Source organism: Bos mutus, chromosome 2 (genome assembly GCF_027580195.1).
Source record: "Bos mutus isolate GX-2022 chromosome 2, NWIPB_WYAK_1.1, whole genome shotgun sequence".
NCBI classification, from domain to species: domain Eukaryota; kingdom Metazoa; phylum Chordata; class Mammalia; order Artiodactyla; family Bovidae; genus Bos; species Bos mutus.
Window position 1 is genome coordinate 5,449,019 of NC_091618.1, and position 25,508 is coordinate 5,474,526.

The window sequence follows — 25,508 nt, forward strand, 5'->3', positions numbered from 1 at the left end:
CAATGCCAGTTGGTGCCTTGCAGGAATGTGTCTTCCCATATTTTTGATTTTTCAAGAAAAGTCAGAAATCTGGATTTTTCTGTGAAATGTCCTTAATTTAAACTGTTGGCTTAACTTAAAAAGGCACAGTTTGGTAGTACTTACTGTGGGTGGCTCCGAGCTCCTTTTCCTTACAGCGGTTGGGTGAGGCGTCCGCCTCTGCTTTGGCGGATGAGGAAGCAGGTGCGGCGAGGCTGTGTACTCACCCAGGGGCAGGTAGCTAGTCAGGGCCGGAGCAAGAGGCCTGCCCCGGCCAGTCTGCTTCCCGAGTCCCTGTGTCTGTCCATGGCAGCCAACTGCAGGCTGCACCTGGCCCCTGACTCAGAAGCTTGTGACCCCTGGGTGAGCAAGGGAGGAAAGGGCCTGGAGCTGAGGAGAACGAAGGCAGAGGGGGCAGAGGGTGGGTGAGCTGCACGGTGACTGCCGTCAGACCCTCCTCGAGCGGAGGGGAGGATGAAGCCCTTTGCGTCTGAGATGGCCTCCAGCACCTCTGAAGTCCCAGGTGGCCCTGCCCAGGGAGTGGAGCCCTGCGGTTCTGCTTCCTGTGAGGCCTGGAAGGTTCATTCTTTAGTCTTCATCAAGTGCCCTGCCGGCCCTGGCAGTGCGGGCAGCCCTGGCTCTGCTGAGATGCTGCAGGTGAACGGACTCGCCTGGTGGCGGGGCCGTTGCCGGGGGAGCTGCGGGCTTTGTTATGTCTGTGACTCAGGGTAGGTCACCTTCTGGCAGCAGCCACAGCACCTCACGCCGTGGGCTCCAGGCGAGGGGGGCGCATTCTGAGGCTGGTTGGACCCACCTAGCGAGCCTCCTCCAGTAGTCACCGTATGAGGGGATGGGCTCTCCCCTGGCCTTGAGGATGGGGCCTGGGAGGTGGTGGGGTGGGCATGCTGGATAAGATGAGAAAATTCACCCAACCAGTGGGGCTGATTAAGGAAAGAAAAGCGCCCATTTCCTGTGGATCTGCTGTGGTGTTGGACTTCCCCGGTGGCTCGGTGGGTAAAGAATCCACCTGATGATGCAAAAGACACGGGTTTGATCCCTGGGTCTGGAAGATCCCCTGGAGAAGGAAATGGCAACCCACTCCAGTGTTCTTGCCTGGGGAATCCCACGGGCAGAGGAGCCTGGTGGGCTACAGTCCATGGGGTCACAAAAGAGTGGGACACGACTGAGCAGCTAAGCGACTATGTGCTGCATCTTGCTAGGGGCCTTTGCATCCAATTTCTCTCTTTTTAAAAATATTTTATTCATTTGTTTGGCTGTGTTGGTCCTAGTTTTATCATGCGGGATCTTTGTTGGAGCACATGGGACTCTCTAGTTGCAGCTCTCGGGTTTAATTGCACATGGGATCGTAGTTCCCAACTAGGGAAGGCATGGCAACCCATTCCAGTATTCTTGCCTGGAAAATCCTCATGGACAGAGAAGCCTGGCGGGCTATGGTCCATGGGGTCACAAAAAGTCGGACACGACTGAGTGACTAAGAACACAGGGATTGAACCAGCATCCTCTGCATTGCAAGGCGGATTTAAAAAAAAATAACTATACTTACTATTTTTGCTTGTGATGGGTCTTCATCCTTGCGTGGGCCTTTTCTCTAGCTGCAGAGAGCATGGGCTGCTCTTTGTTGTGGCACACAGGCTGCTTGTGGCGGTGGCTTCTCGTTGCAGAGCATGGGCTCTAGGGCATGAGGGCTTCCGTAGTTTCGGCACGTGGGCTCAACTGTTGCAGTTCCCGGGCTCTAGGGTGCAGGCTCCACAGTGGTGGCACGTGAGCTTAGCTGCCCCGAGGCATGTGGCGTCTTCCCAGACCAGGGATCAAACCTGTGTCTCTTGCGTTGCAGGCAGAGTCTTTACTACTGAGGCACCAGGGAAACGCACAGGGCAGATTCTTAACCACTGGACCACCAGGGAAGGCCCTATGTCGATTTCTTAATATCTGCAACAATTCTGAGGGGGGTCTATGTTGTTATTCCCGTTTAACAGACGAGGAAGTTGAAGCTCAGAAAGGTGGAGTGATTTGGCCGAGTTTTCATGCTTGTAAGTGGAGCTGTGATTTGAATCCAGGTGGTCCCCTGGCCATTCATCTTCTCTAGATAATGCCCTGAAGCCCCTCCTTAGGGTCTATCCCAATCCCACTCACTCCAGACCCTAAGGCTCGATTGTCCTGCCCTCCTGGGTCAGGGCTGTGCACACCTCAGTAGCACATTCACAGGTCACAGGCATCTTGGGCAGACTGGACCGAGAGATGACATGTCTATGCGGATGTGTGGGCGTCTGCACAGCTCAGTTGCAGAGAGATTTGGAGCTGGCGATTGTTAACACACCAATCAAATCACACAACACATCTGTGGCCACCAGGCAAAGCATCATCTTAGTTGTGTTAAAACTAAGAACAATATTGTATGTCTTTAGATAAGCAGTGGTTAATTTGCTTTCCAGCTCACTCTCAGCTTCATAAAAGTAGTTTAAAAATCATCACTGTTGTTTTTACATTTCTGCTCAGTGCCCCCTGCCTCCCTTTCTTTAGACAGGCTGGCCTCTGGGCTTGTGTCTTTTGCTGCTTGTCTCCTCGCTTGTCTGTTCAGCCCTTCCAGCCACCGGAATAGGCTGCATCTGGATGAAGGCCTCACTAGATGGAGGGTATGAACTTGGGTGATGGGGAGTTTCCTAGAAGAGCCCCCCATCGTGGTCCAGGCAGGAGCACTCACTAGGAGGGTCTCATTTTGTGGGGTGGCTGGAGCCTGGGCCTCACTGGGATGGAGGAGACCGTGCTGAGCCCCAATTGCTGGCTGTCTTGTCTCTAGCGAGAGGCCAGATTAAAAAAAAAAAAAGACTTATTTATGTTTTATTTATGTATTTGGCGGCCCCGGGTCTTAGTTGTGGCACGCGCCATCTTCAGCCTTCCTTGCGGCGTGCAAACTCTTAGCTGTGGCATATGGGATCTAGTCCCCTGACCAGGGATTGAAGCCAGGCCCCCTGCATCGGGAGCATGGAGTCTTAGCCACCGGACCCCGAGGGAAGTCCTGAGGCCAGCGTTTGGCCTGGGGTTCCAGGCCTTTCCCACTGGCCCTGATCCACCCCTCCAGCCTCGTCCCCTGCCCAGCCTCCCTAGTTTCCAGACAGGAGCTGCTCAGCAGTCACAGTCAGTCATGCCTCCGTGCCTTTGCACAGACTGTTTGCACTCCTAGGATTGCCCTCCCTTACTTGCAAGGAACCCCATGTGAAAGAGGCCAGCGCTGTGTTCAGCGCATCGTCAGTGCTTAAAAGCACGCCTTCTGTCCCCCCTGTCTTCTCCCTCTCTGTCTCCAATGTGGAAGCACAGCCTTCCTGCTCGAGGGGAACTCTTGGTATGATGCTTGAGGTGTTAGTACCAAGCCAAGGAAGCCTCTTCTGCGTGGATGGAAGAAACACTGTCTGAAGCCCCTTGTCGAAGCAGTTGGTTGGTTTGGGCCCAACCAGCACCCAGAATCCCAGGGATCCTCCTGTGCCTTCCTAGACCACTGTTTTGTGCTCCTCTTCCCCTGAGAGGTGGACCTGGACACTGCCTGAGCCAGCCTCGTCTTCGTGTTCCTTCAGCCACAGGCATTGGCCATTCAGAGCCAGTGGGACATGATGAGATGTCCAGGGACATGATGGTTGGTCCAGGGGCAGATGGACCAACCCAAGCCTTCCTTCTCTTGACTTGAGTCTGGACCTGGCTCACCAGGTAGCCCTTCACTCTGTGAGCTATCCCCTCCTACCCTCTCAGTAAACACCCTGCAAGCTTAAGGAAGCCAAGTTGGAGTGTGTTGCTACCAGTGAAGGGAGACACTCTGCAAAGCTACAAACTCCTGGGATAGAGGAGCAGAGAGCCAGGGCCCCAGCGGGGAGGAGAGGATGGGGGTGGATGGGACCACAGCAAGCAGCTGTTCAGTCCCTGGATGGTGCCCAGAGTCCACCCCAGGGGTAGGCTGAGCCAGGCAGCCAGGACTTTAACCTCTTGGCCCCACACTCAGTCCTTCCTGCTGACACCTAAGGGTGGGGATGGTGGGGTGCGGGGGAGGGAAAGGAGGAGCTGTCCCTTCTAGACTGGCATCATGACGATAACCATGTTCCGGGTGCCCAGAAGGGAACCCACGAGTGGGGAAAGAAAAGAGGCCCTAAAGCGGGCAGGAGGTAGAGGAGAGAGGCAGGCACAGGCCTTGTGGGCCGCCTTTCCTCCCCAGCAGAAGCGGGGGACAGTGAGGGCCCTGGGGGAAGGGGAGTGGAAAGAATAGTGACCTGGAGCCCGCCGGATCTAGGCTTGAATCTACAGTTCTGCCTAACCAGCTGCGAGAGCTTGAGCAGATCATCTCAGCGCTCTGAGTCTCAGTTACCTCGGGTCTAAACTGGGATTATTGTGAAGATTAAACAAGGAATAGTTCAGTCAGTCCGGCCGCTCAGTCATGTCCGACTCCTTGTGACCCCACAGACTGCAGCCCGCCAGGCCTCCCTGTCCATCACCAACTCCCGGAGTTTACTCAAACTCATGTCCATCGAGTTGGTGATGCCATCCAACCATCTCATCCTCTGTCGTCCCCTTCTCCTCCTGCCCTCAGTCTTTCCCAGCATCAGGGTCTTTTCAAATGAGTCAGCTCTTCACAACAGGTGGCCAAAGTATTAGAATTTCAGTTTCATCATCAGTCCTTCCAATGAACACCCACGACTGATCTCCTTTAGGATGGACTGGTTGGATCTCCTTGCAGTCCAAGGGACACTCAATAGTCTTCTCCAACAGCACAGTTCAAAAGCATCAATTCTTCGGTGCTCAGCTTTCTTTATAGTCCAACTCTCACATCCATACATGACTATCCAGTAAACAAGGATAAATCATCTAAAGTGTTCACACTGCTGCTTGGCACAAACAGTTCACCAATGTTTGCTTTTATTGTTATGAAGAATACAAGCCTGTTGCTGCAGACCAAGCTGGGTCAGTTCCCTCGAGAGCTGGCCTTGGTTTCACTCCAGTTCTGAGCAGGCGGACCTTGGGGAACTGACGATGGGCTTCCTCTTCAGGTATCAGTTTGCTCACCTGTGAAATGGGAATAGTAGCAATGTCTATTTCAAGAGTAGACATGAGGATTAAATGACAACGCACAGAAAGTGCTTGGCATCGTGCCGGGCACACAGTAGGTGCTCGGAAATGTCAGCTCCCTCCTGCCCGCCTCCCCACTTTGTACCGGATATGGAGCAGTGGCTGGTATGTGGAGCTGAGAAACCCCAGACCTGGAGTCACAGAACTAGGTTCTGCCCCAGGCTTGGCACTAAATTTTCTGGGCTTTCTGTAGGTGAGATACTGACCTCTGGGTCTCAGTTGACCTCTCATCTGTTAAAAGGTGACTTTGGACTTGATGGTCCTGCTTCTGACTTGAAACTTCCATTCTGTTAAAACCCAAAACATTGCTGCTTCAGTAAAGGGTGAGCAGTTGCCCCTTGCTTGAGATGCGGCTGTCAGGAGAGGGCTGTGCTTTCCTTCAGAAAAGCCCTTGAAGGGCCCTCTTTGGTTATGAAAGGGGAGGGTCTGCCCACCCCACCCCTCATGAGGCCTGGTTCCAAAGAGGAAGTTCCTCAAAAAGTGAAGGACCTGGGTTAGGGTCTGTGTCAGTTCAGTTCAGTTTAGTTCAGTCTCTCAGTCATGTCCGAATCTTTGCAACCCCAGGGACTGCAGCATGCCAGGCCCCCCTGTCCATCACCAACTCCCAGAGCTTACTCAAACTCATGTCCATGGAGTTGGGGATGCCATCCAACCATCTCATCCTCTGTCATCCCCTTCTTCTCCTGCCTTCAATCTTTCCCAGCATCAGGGTCTTTTCCACTGAGTCAGTTCTTCACATGAGGTGGCCAAAGTATTGGAGTTTCAGCTTTAGCATCAGTCCCTCCAATGAATATTCAGGACTGATTTCCTTTAGGATGGACTGGTTGGATCTCCTTGCAGTCCAAGGGACTCTCAAGAGTCTTCTCCAACACCACAGTTCAAAAGCATCAATTCTTCTGCGTTCAGCTTTCTTTATAGTCCAACTCTCACATGCATACATGACTACTGGAAAAACCATAGCTTTGACTAGACGGACCTGTGTTGGCAAAGTAATATCTCTGCTTTTTAATATGCTCATAATTTCTTCCATGGAGAAAGTGTCTTTTAATTTCATGGCTGCAGTCACCATCTGCAGTGATTTTGGAGCCCAAAGAAATAAAGTCTGTCACTGTTTCCATTGTTTCCCCATCTATTTGCCATGAAGTGATGGGACCAGATGCCATGATCTTAGTTTTCTGAATGTTGAGTTTTAAGCCAACTTTTTCACTCTCCTCTTTCACTTTCATCAAGAGGCTCTTTAGTTCTTTTTTACTTTATGCCATAAGGGTGGTGTCATCTGCATATCTGAGGTTATTGATATTTCTCCCAGCAATCTTGATTCCAGCTTGTGCTTCCTCCAGCCCAGCGTTTCTCATGATGTACTCTGCATAGAAGTTAAATAAGCAGGGTGACAATATACAGCCTTGATGTACTGATGTACTTGATGTACTGATTTGGAACCAGTCTGTTGTTCCAACTTCAGTTCTAACTGTTGCTTCTTGACCTGCATATAGGTTTCTCAAGAGGCAGGTCAGGTGGTCTGGTATTCCCATCTCTTTCAGAATTTTCCAGTTTGTTGTGATCCACACAATCAAGGGCTTTGGCATAGTCAATAAAATAGAAGTAGATGTTTTTGTGGCACTCTCTTGCTTTTTCGATGATCCAGCAGATGTTGACAATTTGATCTCTGGTTCCTCTGCCTTTTCTAAAACCAGCTTGAACATCTGGAAGTTCACAGTTCACATATACTTGAAGCCTGGCTTGGAGAATTTTGAGCATTACTTTACTAGCATGTGAGATGAGTGCAATTGTGCGGTGTTTGAGCATTCTTTGGCATTGCCTTTCTTTTGGATCGGAATGAAAACTGACGTTTTCCAGTCCTGTGGCCACTGCTGAGTTTTCCAAATTTGCTGGCATATTGAGTGCAGCACTTTCACAGCATCATCTTTCAGGATTTGAAATAGCTCAACTGGAATTCCATCACCTCTACTAGCTTTGTTCGTAGTGATGATTCCTAAGGCCCACTTGACTTCACATTCCAGGATGTCTGGCTGTAGGTGAGTGATCACACCATGAGAAGCAAAGTTTGGGAGTCATCTCTGGGCCTGCAGAAGAGAGACTTTGGGAGGCCCAGGACTCAGAGAAGAGTCGGGGTGAGCAGTTGGTTCCTTGATAGAGAAGAGCTTGGGAATGTGGGGGCAGCCAGAGCCAGGGAGTGGGCTGGCCAGGAAGGCCCTGGAACCTTCCCAACAGTAAGTGAACCAGTCACTTTGGGTTGCTGCCAGCTGGGTCCAGAAATCTGTCTCCTTTCCCTGACCCTTCGGTGAGGTCTGTTGCACACACGGCTTTTGGGGATGAGGAAATCAGGGTGGTGGGTGTGTGTGTGTTAAAGACAGCAGGATGCAGTGGAGATGTGGCTCATGCCAAGGGTAGAATTAGGAGTGAGAGGAAACAGGAGCCATACACCTTCTCAAAAGGTCCTTAAAATTTCACAAATGGCTTTGGACTTGCCAAACTATGGGGCATAGGGTTTTGAATGATTTTATTTTGAACCTAGATGGCGTGGTGACATTGGGGGTATGGTTTAGGTTTGTATGATTTGGACCGGCAGAGAACAAAAGCCGTTCCTTAGTAGGTAGGGGTGGGGCTGGGGGAATGGTGTGACCTAGGCCTGGAGTTGAGAGGCATAGGGTTGGAGTGGAGGACTCCTGGATGGTGTGTTGGTGCTGCGGGCAATGAGTTTGGGCCCCACATGCCTGGAGTGCTAGATGAGAACTTCATTTTTAGTGTAGTCGCTGGGGAGCCATGGAAGGCTTTAAAATAGGGGAGGGACAAGAAGCAAATTGGCTGCGAGAAGACAGCTTGAAAAACGTGGAGAGGAACTGGGGTGGGATGGGGACAGGTGGGGAGTTGGGAGTAAGTGTTCTGTGTTGAGGACCATTGACTGTGCAGGGTTTGCTGTGGCGGGTGACCATGGCGGGTGTGATACAGGGCTTGTGAGAGGGTGCACCTGTGTGACAGTCCTGGCGGCAGCCTGATGTCACCCGCATCAGCCTCCAGCTCCCTCCTAGCCCTTTCCCTGTGCCTCGGTCCCCCTAAGGTGAGGACCCAACGCAGGTAGGCGAGTTTTTACTTATGTTAAAATGATCTTATTTATTTTGTTATCTGGCTGTGCTGCATCTTTGCTGCTGCACGAGCTTCTCGCTGTGGTGGTGCCTCCTGTGGAGGACACAGGGTCTAGGTTGTGGGTGCCCTGGGAGCTGTGGCGTGTGGGCTCAGGAGTTGCAGTTCCCAGGCTCTAAAGCACAGGTTCCATAGCTGTGGCACATGGGCCTAGTTGCTCCAAGCCATGTGGGATCTTCCCGGACCAAGGATCGAACCTGTGTCTCCTGCATCGGCAGGCAGATTTTTTACCACTGAGCCACCAGGGAAGCCCAGGAATTTTAAAAGTTATGTCATTTTAGAGGTGACTCAGTTAAAAGGGCAGGGCTGGGGGAAGGGGATCTCTCACCCCAAGAACTTTTGTGTAGCCCCCAAATCTCCATGGGTCACAGCTAATGTCCAGTCACCACACCAGCTGATCTCATTTAATGGATGGGAAAACTGAGGCGTACAGATGGGAAGGGACCTGTGCCCACTTGAGTGGCCAGAGCGAAGGCCCAGGTCTAACTCAGTCACTTTCTGTGTGATTCTGGGCGTGTCCATTCTCTCTGGGCCTCTGTTTTCTCATCTGTAAAATAGGGGCATGCAGTCTGTCCTAGAAACTCCGTCTCCTCTTACCCTCCCGCTTTGCTGCCCGCCTTCCCCTCACCAGAGACGCTGTCCTTGCCCAGACCTTTGGCCCTCCCTGCAGGTGTTGGGGGCTTTACAACTCACAGGTGCTCCACCACCTCCTCAGCTTGACACCAGCTCCCTGCCCCTCCTGGGACCCTGCTTCCCTTGGGCACACTCCTCCCTAGCCCTGCCATGCTCTGGCAGGCTGGGATCCTCCTCACTGCTATCTCCCTGAGCTCCCTGCCACCCCCACATTCCCTGAAGGCTTGGTTCATGCCCTCCCCCTACCCTCCCACCACCATCCGGCCCCCAGGTTGAGACCTTCTCACGGGTGATGGCTGCTCCCTCCACTGTCTTCTGGATGCTTCTTCTCTCTCATCTCCCCTGGGGTCTTGCACCTTCAATAACTCCCATTCTCTCTGACCCCTTCACCCCACTTTTCTGGTTCAGTCCTTGTAGTCTGTTATTATGTTTAACTCCTAATATCTCAAAATAAAGGACCCTTGATCCTGTGTCAAGCTCATCCCTTTACCTGGAACCTCCCAAGTCTGGTCACTAACATGCCTTCATTTCCCTTTTCATGCTTCAAGGCATTACCACTTGCCCTTCCCCTCATCCTGCAGAAGGATGTCAATAACCTCATTGCTAATAGGTTGACTCGTTATGCCTTATCTAATTTATCCTGTGATTTCTTTTCCTTGCTGGAAAGTTCTCCCATCTGTGTTAGAGCCTGTCAATGGCCTCCCCTACAGCTGTCCTCTTCTGGTTCCTTACTGTTAGCAGCCAGATTTTGTTTCGGAAAGTAACATGCTCTGACGAAAGGCCGCATTTCCCAACCCCTTGCACCTAAGTGTAGCCAATGAGATATAAGTGAAAGCCATACGATGGGGAAAGGTTTTCAGGAAAGCTCTTTTTCAAAGGCGGCAAGGAGGCAAATTTCCTACTCTTGCTTTTTCCTCCTTCTTGCTGCTGGAGCATGAACACGATGGCTGGAGCTGCAACAGCAATCTTGTGACCATGAAGTGAACTTGAATGTGGAAATCAAGGCTAAAAATAGCAGAACAAGAGCCAGAAAGTCTTTGATGATGGTAGGCTGCCTCCCTCCAAACTTCTTTTATATAGGAGAAAACAGAACCTGTGTTGTGATAAAGCCTCTGATTGGATTTCCTGTTGCTCATAGCAGAATCTAATCCTAGGCCATGCAACTTCAGAATGGTTTCCTGGCTTTCCTGTCTTTCAGGCTATTACCAGTTTGTCTCCATTTGTGGGAGCCTTTGTTGTCGTGCTCCTAAAACGTGGGGAACCCCAAGTCTCTGTTCTGGGTCTTCTTTTTTCTGTATCACATACTTCCTAAGTAATCTTGGTTTTGCTCATGGCTTCACATCACATGACAGTGACTTGCAACACAGACCTCCAGATTCCAGTGTTCAAGTACAACCTCAAGTCCAATGGCCTCCAAGTCCTTCTTCTTCATGCCAGTTTCTCCTCCCAGGGCGCTAGCTTAGCTGATGGATCTTTATTCACTCATCTGGCCAAGTTGCACACCCAAGCGTTATTCTCCTCTTTCCCCTTACCCTCCTGCTGCCTCAGCTCCTCCCATGCAACCATTCATCACAATCTAGTGGTTTACCACTTTATACGCAGTAGGATGGCTGTTATCAGAAAACCAGAAATAACAAGTTTTGGATGGATGAATGGATAAACAAATGTGGTATATCTACACAACGGGATATTGTACAGCCTTATAGAGAATTTGGAATCTTGTGCATTTCTGGGTGGGAATGTGAAATGGTATAGCCACTGTGGAAGACAGTATGGCAATTCCTCAAAAATTTGAACATAGAATTACCATATAATCCAGCAATTCCACTTCTGGATGTGTACCTCAAAGGATTAAAGCAGGGTCTTGAAGAGATATTTGTACATCCATGTTCATAGCAGCATTATTCACAGTAGCATGAATGTAGAAGCAACCCAATGTCCATTGATGGATGAATGGCTAAACAAAAGCTAGACAGTGGGGTGTTGTACAGCCTTAAGGGGAAAGGAAATTCAGATACATGGTAAAGCACAAATGAACCTTGAAGACGTAATGCTGGGTGAAATAAGCTGGTCACAAAAGAACAAGTGGAATCCTATGATTCCACTTAAACGAGGTACCTCAGTTCAGTTCAGTTCAGTCGCTCAGTCGTGTCCGACTCTTTGCGACCCCATGAATCACAGCACGCCAGGCCTCCCTGTCCATCACCAACTCCTGGAGTTCACTCAGACTCACGTCCATTGAGTCAGTGATGCCATCCAGCCATCTCATCCTCTGCCCTCCCCTTCTCCTCCTGCCCCTAATCCCTCCCAGCATCAGAGTCTTTTCCAATGAGTCAACTCTTCGCATGAGGTGGCCGAAGTATTGGAGTTTCAGCTTTAGCATCATTCCTTCCAAAGAACACCCAGGACTGATCTCCTTTAGAATGGACTGGTTGGATGTCCTTGCAGTCCAAGGGACTCTCAAGAGTCTTCTCCAACACCACAGTTCAAAAGCATCAATTCTTCAGCGCTCAGCTTTCTTCACTCTCATATCCATATCCAACTCTCATATCCATACATGACCACTGGAAAAACCAGTCTTGACTAGATGGACATTTGTTGGCAAAGTAATGTCTCTGCTTTTGAATATGCTATCTAGGTTGGTCATAACTTTCCTTCCAAGGAGTAAGCATCTTTTAATTTCATGGCTGCAGTCACCATCTGCAGTGATTTTGGAGCCCCCAAAAATAAAGTCTGACACTGTTTCCACTGTTTCACCATCTATTTCCCATGAAGTGATGAGCATAGTCAAATTCATAGAGACAGAGAGTAGAATGATGGTTGCCAGGGGCTTGGAGGAGGGGGAGTGAGGATTCAGTATTTAATGGGTGTAGTTATGGAAGAAGAAAATGTTCTGGAGACAGATGGCGATGATGGTTACAAACAATAGGAATATGGGACTTCCTTGGTGGGCCCGTGGTTAAGAAGCCACCTTGCAATGCAGGGGACACAGGTTCAATTCCTGGTCAGGGAACTAAGATCCCACATGCCATGGGACAACTAAGCCCTTGTGCTGCAACTGCTGAGCCCACTTGCCACACCTTGGAGAGTCCTTGCAACGCAACAGAAGAGCCTGCATGCCACGACTGTGACCCAAGGCACCCAGATAAATAAGTAAAAGAAACAAACAGAAATAGGAATGTACTCAATACCATGGAACGGTACACTTAAGAATGGTTAAGATGTAAATTTTATGTATGTGCTGTGTGTGCTTAGTCGCTCAGGCGTGTCCGACTCTTTGTGACTGCATGGACTGTAGACGGTCAGGCTCCTCTGTCCACAGGGATTCTCCAGGCAAGAAAGCTGAAGTGGGTTGCCATTCCTCCAGGAGAACTTCCCCATCCAGGAATTGAACCCAGGTCTCCCACATTGCAAGCAGATTCTTTATCAGCTAAGCCACCAGGGAAGCCCAGGAATACCAGAGTGTGTAGCCTATCCTTGCTCCAGGGGTCTTCCTGACCCAGGAATCGAATCGGGGTCTCCTGCATCGCAGGCAGCTTCTTTACTAGCTGAGCTACCAGGGAAGCCCTATATTATTCATATTTTACTACAAAAAATCTAGCAGTTTTACTTTCTAAATTGTCTTCAATCCATCCCTTTTCACCTTCATACTTTTGATTTTCCATGGGGCCGCTGCAAAACCTTCCCTCTGATCTCTCTGCCTTTAATTTCACTCTCAGTATCCACAGCTCGACCCCCTCCTAATCAGAGTGTTTTTTTTCCTGAATCTCAAATCTGTTCACGTCAGTTCCTCCCACAGAGCCATTCGGGGTCCCTAGTAATTCTAAGCCCCTTAGGCTGGCCTCCGAGGGCCTCCCTGCTCTGCCCCTGTCTCTCTCTCTAGGCCACACCTTCCCTTTTTTGGTTCGGCGGTTCCTCGAGTGCCCGGGCTGGCTCTTACCTCTGTGCCTTTTGCAGGTGCCCTCTGCATACTCACAGTGGCACTTGCCTTCCCCCTTGTCGCAGCCCATTCATTCATCCTTGAAAACACTGCTCTGGAGTCCCCTCCCTTTTGTGATGGCTTCCCTGGCCTCCGTACCACTCCTTTGCCATCTGTATCTGTTACCCCACACCCCGTGTTGTGCTGTGATGATCTGTCTTCAGGCAGCCCTTCAGCTTCTCTCTTCCTCCAGCAAGTCCTTTTTGACTCCTCCAGCCCATGGCGCCATCCACCTTCTCTGTGCTCAGCATCTCTCACATCTCCCTGGATGCCCCATTTCAGCATCTGATTGGCCTCTGTCTTGACCTCAGTTCTCTCATGAGGATTAGTCTCGCCTCTGGTGAGCTGGTAAAAAGTGCTCCTGGGTTGCAGGGATCGTGGCCTTAGTTGTCCTGGTCCCCACCCCCCAAGTATGGAGCCGGCTGCCTGGAACAAAGACAAGAGTAGACATTTAGGAAGCAGGTGGTGCCAGGTATTCCAGCACCTATCATGTCATTTTATCCTCCTGAGGACTCTGAAGTGAGCATTAGTGTTCCTGTTTTACGGATGAGGAGGCTGCAGCTCAGAAGGTCAAGGGGCTGGGATCACCCAGCGTGGCAGTGGGGAAGAAAGGGTTTGATTGCAGGTGGATCAAGCTTGCGCTCTACTCCTGGCCAAAGTCTGGGCCCCAGAAAGACTCCCTGGGTTGGACTGGGTTGAGTGAGCCTGTCTCCCGCACATGTGGCTGTGTTGGGTTTTCCAACAAACTCAAGTACCAGCAAGTTGGAGGCGGCACCCAGGGGAAACAGCTTGTGTTGGTCCTGGCCCCAGGGTTGGAGATTCGTCCAGGGCTGCCCAGGCTGGGTGGGGGGTTGGCTGGCTTGGGGGCCATAAGTGAGTCTCCGGGGTGTCCCAGAACATGACCCTCCTCTGTAGTAACAGCTCCACATATTTCAGGATTTCATTTCATTTATTTATTTATTTTGCTAAGATTGTGGGCAGCTCCTGTCACCTCTCTGGCTCTCGTTTTCCTCATCTAAAACAATGGAAATTAAAATAGTGTCTCCCCTTTAGATTTCTGGGGACAGGTCCTTTGCAAGGGTGGTTGTGGCAGTGCCTTGATGCTGAACAAAGTCCCATGGGCTCTGAGAGACGTTGCCTCCTCTCAGGGGGCCTATGGCACAGAGATGGGGGTTGGGTCAACAGTCCTAGTTTACAGATAAGAAAGGCAGGGCCTCCAGCCATGGACGGACTTGCTCTCTTCCCATGAGAGAAGGAACTGGGACTGCTCAGGGTTTTGAATCAAGTTCAGAGCCTTTCTATGCAGGAGACCCCAGTTCGATTCCTGGGTCAGGAAGATCCCCTGGAGAAGGGATAGGCTACCCACTCCAGTCTTCTTGCCTGGAGCATCCCATGGACAGAGAAGCCTGGCGGGTTACAGTCCATAGGGTCTCACAGAGTCGGACACACGACTGAGCGAGTGAGCAGCATGCATAGATGGAAGTCAGAAGATAAGAGGCCACATCGTTGGCATTTAGGGCTGGGGGATGGGCTGGAGAGTTTAATGCTGAGGGTGTGAACCCTGGAGAAAGATCACTGCACTACCAGTTTAGAGGACCAGAGAAGGAATGTTAGCTGGCCAAAGTCACGGAGCAGACTGTTGGAGCTGAGTGCAGAATTCAGCTACAGTGACAGGGCAATACAAAAAAGAAAAGAAAGAAAAAAGGAGAACAACAACAAAAAACCCCAACTGTCTCTGTTTTCTGTGTCTGTTCTCTAAGGTAACAGACGCTCTCTCTGCACTAACGCAGTTAGTCCTCCCACGGCCTGCAGCCTGTACCTCTCCGATTGTTTTCAGATGTAGAACTGGAAACTCAGTGAAGTGCTCTGAATTGTCCAGAGCTCACCCTGGGTTCATGGGAAGCCCACGTTTGAGCTCAGGTCGGACCCCAAAGCTGGTGTCCTCAGCCACTCTGACCCACCTCCACACTTGCCCGAATGTGAGTCTGTAAACTTGCCTATCAGTCAGGGGCTTTGAGGCCCCACGGAGCTGGGTCAGGGCACACAGCCAGGCTGGTTGCTGGGTGCCAGCTGTCAGGCACTCAGCTCGTGGGCAGCCAGGTGTGCAAGGACTCCATTAAAAGGAGGTAGGGTGTGGGAAGTGCCCCCGTCAGAGGATCAGGAGGCTCCCCACCTCAGAGGATCAGGAGGCTCCCCACCCAGGCCTTGGTTTCCCCATCACCAAGGGTGGATGTTCTAAGGTGCTTCCCACCCCCACATTCCTGGCCTCCCCGCTCAAGGGGGTTTGGGGTTAAGATTTGGTGGGGGTCGGGGCAGGGGGAGCCAGCCGAGCCCCTCCTCCTCCACCAAGGTGTGAGCCACCAGGGGAACGTGGGGCCGGCTGTCATGGCAACCCTGTGTTGCGAAGTGACGTAATTGGAGTTCCAAACGTGTGAAATCAAATACAACATCCACAAACACAGCCTGGGGGTCGGCATGGCAACCGCGGGCACCAGGATGGGCAGGCGCTCTCTGCCTGGCAGCAGCCAGCCCATCTCTGCCACGAGGCGATAGAGCACCCTGCCCCTCCACCCGGGCCGCCACCTCCATCTCCTCTTCTTCCTCTTTTTGTTTCCCTGGGAAGCCGTGCTGCCCGGTGGTCAGGGAGTTGATGCCAGCATTAGCCAGAGCTGGGTCCGTGTTCTGACCCATAGCAGCTCTGAGGTCAGGCCATGGGCTTTACCTCTTGACACTTGCCTTAGCTGTGACTACTATCCCATACTTTCCCTTCTTTCTTTCCCGTTGTTGTTCCTGGTCCTGCCTTCCACCCTCTGGGCACCTACAGGCCCCAGGAGTGACAGTGGCCCAGGAGCCTAAACCCCTAGGCTATCAGTCAGGCCCCATGTGGCTTTACCTCTGATCTCAAGCTTAAATCTTCCCTTCCTTGGACCTGGGTCCTCCCCTGTAAAATCAGGTGTGGTGCACCTGTCTCTTTCCAAGCATAGGCATCTGCATCAGCATCACCTGGGCGCCAGGTTGGACGTACAGGTTCCTGGACGGTTCCCCCTTAATATTTTGATCCAGTAAGCCCTGTGGTGCAATCTAGGAATCTATTTTAATTGGCTCTCCAGGTGAACGGAGACCTAACCCAGTGTGAGAATCCCTGGACTAGATAGGTCCTTGGATCCTATGCCTGCCTCTGATTGCCCTCCAACAACCAAATGCCTGGCTCTGATTGGCCCCCAAGACCCAAATGCCTGACTCTGATTGGCCCCCAAAACCCAAATGCTCAGCTCTGATTGGGCACCTTACAGGATCCTCTTTTTATTCGGTAGCCCTGTTGCTGCCAGGCCGAGGCAGCCTTCCTTTGGTTTCTGTCTTGTTCTCTCCTATTCATTCAAGCAACAGGTGTTCTTGTGCCAGATACTTACCATTCCCTCACGAGTGAGGAGCTGGGCCGCCCTGTGTGTCTGGGGGTGGGACTGAGAAAGTAGGGACGGATAAGCCACTCGCCTCTCTGTGACCCAGTTTCTTCGAGTATAAATGGGGATAATGATTCATTAATGAGTGTTCAGGAGAAGGAAATGGCAACCCACTCCAGTACTCTTGCCTGGAAAATCCCGTGGACGGAGGAGCCTGGTAGGCTGCAGTCCATGGGGTCGCTAAGAGTTGGACACGACTGAGCGACTTCACTTTCACTTTTCACTTTCATGCACTGGAGAAGGAAATGGCAACCCACTCCAGTGTTCTTGCCTGGAGAATCCCAGGGACGGGGGAGCCTGGTGGGCTGCCGTCTATGGGGTCGCACAGAGTCGGACACAACTGAAGCGACTTAGCAGCAGCAGCAGCAATAAGGATTCTGCCCTTTCTGAGCTGGAATGGGGCTTGGGGGCAAGGAAGACAGACACATTCTCTGAGAAACTGTGGCATGCCTGGCACCGTGCTGGATGCTCTGCATGGCTAACTCGTTCAGTGCTCCCAAGGCTCTTTATCCTTACAGTTGAGGAAACCGAGGCTCAGAGAGGTGATGACGCATCTGAGGCCACTCAGTAAGTAACCAATTTGGATTTAAACTGTCTCTTGACATCATGCTCTTCTCCAGTTACTTTTTTTTCCCCTTCTTACCTCTACTCTCCTCCCCCTTCTCCCTCTTTCTCGTCTATTTTCCATCAAAGGTCTGGAGAGTCTTCTGCATTCACGATCAGTCTCCGTCTCTTTACTTGCCACTCCTGAAATCTATTTACCCACCTTCCAGTCCCACCAAGGAGCATCCTGGGACAAAACCCCATGGTCTTGACGTCTCTGGAGCACTCTTCCTGGAAGTCCACTATCCTCCTGGACTTTTCTGTTCCACCCATCTCTCCTGGGTTTCCTTCACTTCAGTTCAGTCACTCAGTCGTGTCCGACTCTTTGCGACCCCATGGGCTGCAGCACACCAGACCTCCCTGTCCGTCACCAACTCCCGGAGTTTATTCAAACACCTACCTGTCCATTGAGTCGGTGATGCCATCCAACCATCTCATCCTCTGTCGTCCACTTCTCCTCCTGCCCCCTGTCTTTTCCAATGAGTCAGCTCTTCGCATCAGGTGGCCAAAGTATTGGAGTTTAAGCTTCAGCATCAGTCCTTCCAATGAATATTCAGGACTTATTTCCTTTAGGATGGACTGGTTGGATCTCCTTGCAGTCCAAGGGACTCTCAAGAGACTTCTCCAACACCACAGTTCAAAAGCATCAATTCTTTGGCGCTCAGCTTTCTTTATAGTCCAACTCTCACATCCATAAATGACTACTCACAATTTAAAGGGTTAAAAAAAAAACCCCAAACACCTGTTGGGCACCTGCTACATGCCGCTCTGTGCTGAGTGGGGCGATGTGTGGTCCTCGTTCTCCTGAGTGGGGAGCACAGCGAGGAGCACGGTCACTGGTCTGTACCTCCTCTTCCTGCTTTTGGCTGGTGGATGCTCGGCTGGTTCTCCCACTTCCCTCCTCTGCCAGCTGCTCCTGTCTGTGCACTCTTTCTTCACGGTTTTGTCTGTTTCCATGGCTTTGGCCTCCACCTGCAGCCTGGGGAGTCCCCAGCTCCTAGTCCAAAACATTCTGTAATGAGCTCCGACCTGAGATGTCCGCAGACCACCTGGATCCCATCACCTGCCCCTAATTGTTCTCTGACTCCAGATGTCCCCTCCAGTCCCTGCCCTGTTGAGTTGCCATGGTGCTTTCTCTGTGACACTAGTCAGACTGTGACTGGTCAGTACCACAAGGTGGAATCCTCACTCTTTGATCTGTCCCACTCCTATGCATCCTGTGAGACTCAGCCCAGACATCACCTCCTCTGGGAAGCCTTCCAGGACTGATCAAGTGACAGCTCTGTGTGTCCCCAGTACAGAGGCTTCCCTCCAGCCCTGTGGGATCCTGGAGCCTGGGGTCTGGCATGGAGTAGGGCACCCGTGAATATGCCTTCAGTAGAGCCAAGTGACTGTAAGAGCTCACAGACACCTAGTCCAAACCTCTTGTTTCACCAACAGAGACATGGAGACCCAAAGTCTCAGATGGAATTAACAGCAAAGCTAGGACTCAGCCCCAAGTGCCTGGATCCAGTTTCAGAGTCTGTCCCATCAGACATGGCCAGGGTGGTGAGAGGCTCCTAATGGGGCAGAACTTGGCACACTGAATTATCCACTGACCCCGTCATAAGTGAAGTTGCTCAGTTGTGTCCGACTCTGCAACCCCATGGACTATAGTCTACCAGGCTTCTCCATCCACAGGGTTTTCCAGGCCAAGAATACTGGGGTGGGCTGTCATTTCCTTCTCCAGGGGATCTTCCCCACCCAGGGATCGAACCGAGGTCTCCCACATTGCAGGCAGACGCTTTACCCTCTGAACCACCAGGGAAGCCCATATTCTGGACTTATTTCTCTCTGGAAAGAAGCAGTTAGTTCTTTACACTTGTCCAGTGAGACGTGCTTCACGGTGACTAGGTGGCTATTCACGAAGTGCCCACTGTGGCCTGGGCCTGTCACAGATGTTATCTAGCTTCTCTTGTCTTGGGGAAGGAGCCAAGACGGGTGAGGAAGACCGAGCGTTTCCTCTGAGGCAGGATCTCGTGTGAGGCGCCTTGACCTCTTCCCCAAGTGCTGGGTGCACAGTGGGTGTTCGCTGAGCTTGGCACTGCACAGAGGACATGCTGGTTGGACCTCAGGGTGCCTAGCTGAGTTCGATCAAAGAGTAATTGGAGCCCGTGAAGATACAGAGCTGAGTAACTGCAATATCAAATGCACCTGATGCCAGACCCCAGGCCTGGGGTCTCCTTCTGAGTCCCATGTGGGTGAGCCCCTCTAGGATGGGGTGTGAGGCGGTGAGACGCTGCAGTACCCAGCACAGTCTGGGTTCTCAGGAGGCCCTCACACATGGACGCTGGGTGACCTTAACACCCGGGTGACCTTGGGGGTGGCTGTGTCTCTTGGACCTCAGGCTCCTGGTGACAAAATAGGAGTCCTTACTCTTTCCAGTGGACGTGGCTTGAAGGCCTTAAGGGTGAACACTTTCTGTGTGTCAGGCCCTGCTCCAATACTTCACAAGTACAAACTCACTCAGTCTTCACAACTACCTTTTGCGGTTGGTGCTATTTCAAGCCCCATTTACAGATGGGGAAATGGAGGCCCAGAGAGGTTCAGTAGCTCACCCAGGGCTGTGCAGCTGGCGGACAACCCCTGAGCCCAGTGGTTAGGAGCCTGGGCTCTGGAGCCAGATGGCCGGGGTTTGCCCATGCTTCTAATCACTGGGCTCAGTGACCTTTTTGTTCAGCTTCCCATTACCACGGGATAAAATCCAGCTGCCTGATTGTGGGCCATGGGTGCTGGGCGACCTGGCTCCTGTCTGTCTGGGGCCTCCCACGTCTGCCCCGTCACTGTCCCTATAAGCCTGGCTCTTAGGTGCTGTTTGTTGGATGAATGAAGTGTACAAATGAGTGGGAGAAACTAGTATCAAAATCACTTAGGAGGGAACATAATGAAAGTAGAAAATTGAAGATACAGCAAAACCCACTGAAGTCAGCTGAGACCCAGTGTGTTGGGCTCTGTCACACAGGTTTCTCGGCAGTCAGGGGCTGAGCTGACAGGAATCACCAACGAAGTCAGAGTGACTTTATATTTTCCCTCGTGTGTCTCAGTTTCCTCACCTGTAAAATGGGCATATAATAATGCTTGTGCGTGTGTGCTAAGTCGCTTCAGCTGTGTCCAATTCTTTGCAACCCCATGGACTGAAGCCTCCCAGGCTCCTCTGTCCATAGGATTCTCCAGACAAGAATACTGGAGTGGGTTACATGCCCTCTTCCAGGGAATCTTCCCCACCCAGAGGTCAAACTGGCATTTCTGTGTCTCCCATATTGAGAGGCAGATTCTTTTTTTTTTTTTTTTTTCTGTTATTGGTTTCTAGTTTAATTCCATAACAGTCAGAAAATACACATTGCATGATTTCAATTTTTATATGTTTGTTGAGCTTTATTGTATGGCCCAGGATATAATTTATCCTGTTGAATTCCTCTTGGAGCGTGGGGGGAAAAAGTGTGTATTTTGCTGTTGTTGAATGACTTCCCTGTAGTTTTTAAGTTTTTGTTTATTTATTTTAATTGGAGGATAATCCCTTTACAGTATTGTGATGGTTTTTGGAAAGGCGGATTCTTTAGCACTGTGCCACCTGGGAAGCCCGTAATAATGTTTACCTCGTAGAATCACTGAAAGGATGAACTGAGTTATAATTTGTGAAGCACTTAGAACAGTGCCTGGCATGGAGCTGATGCAATGTAAGAGCTGCTCTTGTCATTATTATTCCTAAAGGGTAGATCCCCTTGTGTGGGTGGAATTAGAACCTCATTTCTGGGATCTGGTTCAAGGAAGGAGGTGGAAAAAAAAGAGGGCCTGGGGTATATCTTAGTTTGACCAAGGATTTGCAAAGGGCAAATACAACTAAGACATGAATCTAATCCAAATGTAGTATTTGTTCTGATCTTGTCCTCTGATGGGCACAGAACTCGACTCCTCTTCTGCACTCTTCCATGGGAGCGCTGGGAACCAGCTCACGGCCCAGGGTAGCAACTCTTCCAAGGGGGATGGCCTCATTCAGACTGGGGCGCCTGGGAACCCCTCAGCTGCCCAGACAGGGCTCACTGTCGCCTGCTCCCCTGCCGTGGCGGCTGGTCCTTGGTGGACAGTGAGGGAAACAGGAGCTTTGGAGTGGGGAAGTTGTCAAGGCTGGGCCATGGTAACTGTTCCTGTCCACCTCCACCTGCTCATTTAGGCATGAGATGTGATGGGCATCTGGGCGGAAGAAGAAGATGCCCATGCCCATGATCTAATCCTTCCCAAAGGCCCCATCTTTTAGTGCCGTCACATTGGGGGTTAAGATTTCAATACGTGAATTTGCGGGGAGCACAGACATTTAGTCTGTAGCAAGTAGTACAAGGTCCTCTAGTTTGCTCCTCTTCACATCTGACTTGGCTATTCTTGGTTCTTTGCATCCTAATTTTAGAGTCAGATTGTCACTGCACATATGTATGTATGTATCTATCTATATATACAAAAAATCTGCCAAGAGTTTTATTGTGATCTCTTTGGGTTTCCACATCAATCTGAGGAGAATGGACATCTTTCTGATACTGAATGTTCTAATCCATCATGCATGCACGTGTGCTAAGTTGCTTCAACTGTGTCTGACTCCTTACGACCCTAGGACTGTAGCCTGCCAGGCTCTTCTGTCCACCAGGCTCCTCCATCCATGGGATTCTCAAGGTAGGGCTTCCATGCCCTCCTCCAGGAAGTCTTTCTGATGAGGAGATTGAACCTGCATTTCATATGTCTCTGGGGTTGGCAGATAGGTTTCTTTACCACTAGTGCCACCTGGGAAGCCCCTAACCCATCATACTTTGTTTTAAAAATAAAGTTGATTTTGTATTTTCCTTTATAGATGTGATAAAGCAGAAAAATTGGAAATGACATGTTGATAGAAAGTCATTTTCTAAGAATTTAACTAACATCATGGTGGGTCTCTTTATTGTAGTTTTTCTGCAGATTTTGTTTAATATACAGCCCATAGGGTTGCAAAGAGTTGGACACAACTGAACACACGATGGATGGATGGATACTTCGTGGACGTTTGTGTATTCAATTTTATACTTAACATTAGAATATAAAATTTTCATGTTATTTCAAAATCTTTATAGATGTAAATTTCAGGTTAGAAAGTAAATTATGAGTTGATAATCTATTGTCTAACTATCTAATCCGTAATTTAGAAATGGAATATTGGGTCAAAGCTATACAGCTACTTGAAGGCCCTTTATCCTTATCATGGAGCCAGCCAGTGGCAGAATCAAGACTGTGAGCCATAACCCTGACCTCGCCTTCAAAGTCCAAATCCACTGGCCTTAGGGCCTCCAGGCAGTGGAGGAGACATGGCCTCCTTCCTCCTGGCCCAAGGTCATTCTGAGTGGCTACACCTCAGGTTTGCCTGAGATATTCTGCCCTGGGTAACCATGACCCAGGGTGGTGGATGAAGCTGCCCTCTCTCACCGATTAGGGTTATGGTGGGAAAAGACAGCCCTTTATTGGGCCCCCAAGGAGTAGGGCTGAAGGACACCATTCCTTTTAGTGAAACTCTGCCAAGGTTTTCTGTACACTTTCTATGTGCTGGGCAGAGTAGGGGTAGTTAGAAGAGGTAGGGTGTGGAAACAGAGGATCTGAGGAGGAGTTCTGGTCAATTCTTTTTTTTAAGAGTGAATGCTTTATTTATTTTTGCCATACTGTGAGGCTTGTGGGATCTTATTTCCCCGACCAAGAATTGAATCTGGGCCCTCAGCAGTAAGAGTGAGGAGTCTTAACCACTGGACCACTGGGGAATTCCCCTGGTCATTAATACTTGTGTGGCTGTGAGCTTGAGGTGATTTCATTTCTCTGAGCCTTGGTTGCCTCATCTGTCACTTACAGATGCATACACCCACCTCCCAGGGCTCTTGGATGTTTAAAACAAGATGATGTAGAAGAAAGGCCTTCATAAATGGCTCGGGCCAGGAGCTTAAACACAGGTATTCAGTGTGAAAAACCTCATAGCCAAAGAAGAGTCTTTTATCAAGTTCTCAGACTCTTCCTTTCTTTCCACCAGTCAGAAGGTCCTCCCTGGGATCGCCTAAGGGTCTGTGGTCATGGTTCTTTCTGCCTCCAGGCTTCCCTGTGGTTCTCTGACCAGGCATCAGATGGACCCGTTTCTTTCATCTCTGATGACTCTCAGGCTCTTGGCAAGAATTGTATGCCCTAAATTCAGGCTGCTATAATAAAAATACCCTAGACTGGGTGACTTAAACAACAGAAATTTCTTTCTCTCCGTTCTGGAGGACAGGAAGTCTGAATCCAGGGTGCTGGTATCATCAGGTACTGGCGAGGGACTGCTTCTTGGTTTCCAGCTGGGCCATCTTCTCACTGTGTCCTCGTGTGGAGGAGAGAGATCATCTCACGGTGTCTCTTCTTCTAAGGGCACTAATCCCATTCGTAAGGGTTCCACCCTCATGACCTACCAATCTCCCAAAGGCCTCACTTCCAAATACTATGACCTTGGGATTAGGGCTTCAGTGTATGGATCCTGGGGGAGCACAGACATCCCATCCACAGCAAGGCCTCAGGTCAGAGCTTGGTGGCATTTCCCAGCTGTCCTAGGCATTTCCCGTTTGTCTGAGATTAACTTCACAGTCAGCACTCAGGACGACTGCCATCCACTCCAGTCCTGACCACCACCCAGGGGTGGTCTTGGCAGTTCCCATAGCAGAGGTCACCTCTCCATGAACGGGGCCCTTTCAGTCCTGATGATGGGAGGTGACTACTGGACCTGACACAATCATGGGCTTCCTACACTGGAATAAGTGGTGATGGCGGCACAAGCTGATATTCACATCCTGCGTGTCTAGTCTATTTGGTACCATGGTAACTGGGCAGAGGTCTGATTTCCACCCTAAGCCAACTTTCTGTTCTGCACATGAATCCACCTATTGGTACTGAACCAACCTGAGCAGGATGGACTTTTGCAGACACCTTCTGGGTTTCCAGCACAGAGATGGTGAGCAGGAAGAGCCCAGGGATGACTGCACAAGTAGCATCTCCGTAACGGAGGATGCAGGTCTCTGTTTTGATCTACTGGAAGGACCTAGATGCAGAGATGTGAATGGCAGGAAGCTGAGCAGGAACTCAAATGTGTGTCTGTTTCAAGTACTGGTAGTTTCCAAGTCCTGGGCACCCTGAGGGGTTTCTGACCCCCTGTCCACTAGTCCAAGCTTGACCCTCCCCTTTGCCTGCCCATTGTGTGATGTTGAATGGTGAATGCAACTTCCTTAAATGTTAGTGTCCTCTTCTATAAAAGAAGGTAAATAAAATATCCCTCCTTAAAATGAGGGTGATAATAATCTCCCCAAAATAGGAGCAATAATAGTCTGCCCATGTAGAGATTTTCTTTTAAATTAATAGACTTTGTGTTTTAGAACCGTTTTAAGTTTATAGAAAAATTGAGCAATTGTACAGAGTTCCCATACACACACACACACACACACACACACAGAGTTCTCTTTTTGTTAACATCTTGCTTTCGTATGGTACATTTGTTGTAATGACATATCATTGTATATTATTATTAACTAAAGTGTATACTTTACATTAGGGTTCCCTCTTTGTGTTGGCAGTCCTGTGGATTTTAACAAATGCATGACATCACGTGCCCACCATAACAGTATCATGCAGAATTGTTTCACTGTCCTAGAAATTCCCCGTGTTCCACATATCCCTCTCCCTTGCTCCCCACTGCCCTGGCCACAAGAACCCCTGGCAACCACTGATCTGATAGTGTCTCCACAATTTTGCTTTTTTCAGAATGTCACACAGTTGAGCTATAGAATATGTTGCCTTTTCAGACTGACTTCTTTAAATTAGCAACATGCATTGACATTTCCTCCAAACTTTTCACGGCTTGATGCTCATTTCTGTTTGTTGTTGAATAACAGGAGAAGGGACGACAGAGGATGAGATGGTTGGATGGCATCACCGATCCGATGGACACGAGTTTAAGCAAGTTCTGGGAGTTGGTGATGGACAGGGAGGCCTGGCGTGCTGCAGTCCATGGGGTCTCGAAGAGTCAGGCATGACTGAGTGAACTGACTGAACATTCCACTACATGTATTTGCCTATCCACTCATCTTTTGAGGGACTTCTTGATTTCTTCCAGTTTGAGAAAAATATCAGTAAAGCTGCTATAAACATCTGTGTGTGTGTTTTTGTGTGGACAAAGTTTTCAGCTCATTATCATAAATACCTGGGAGCATGATTGCTGGATCATATAATAGACTATGTTTGGCTTTTTGAGAAATTGCCAGACTGTCTTCCAACGTGGTGATACCGTTTTTTACACTGCCATCAGCAGTGAATGAGAATTCCTGTCGTCCACAACCTCATCAGAATTTGGTGGTGTCAATTTTATGGTCATTAGCTATTCTAACAGGTATGTAGTGATATTTTATTATTGTTTTAATTTGCAGTTCCCTAATTACTTTGCCAACAAAGGTCCGTCTAGTCAAGGCTAT

At 50.0% G+C, this 25,508-nt stretch overlaps 1 long non-coding RNA gene across 1 annotated transcript in view; it reads left to right on the plus strand.

Annotated features, from left to right (window-relative positions):
- LOC138990735 (uncharacterized) overlaps positions 1–25,127 on the plus strand; it is a 60,128-nt gene extending 35,001 nt beyond the window's left edge. Inside the window, exon 4 of the long non-coding RNA XR_011466837.1 lies at positions 24,933–25,127. This is a non-coding gene — a long non-coding RNA (uncharacterized lncRNA). The remainder of the gene's footprint in view (positions 1–24,932) is intronic.
- Positions 25,128–25,508: the final 381 nt, after the last annotated feature.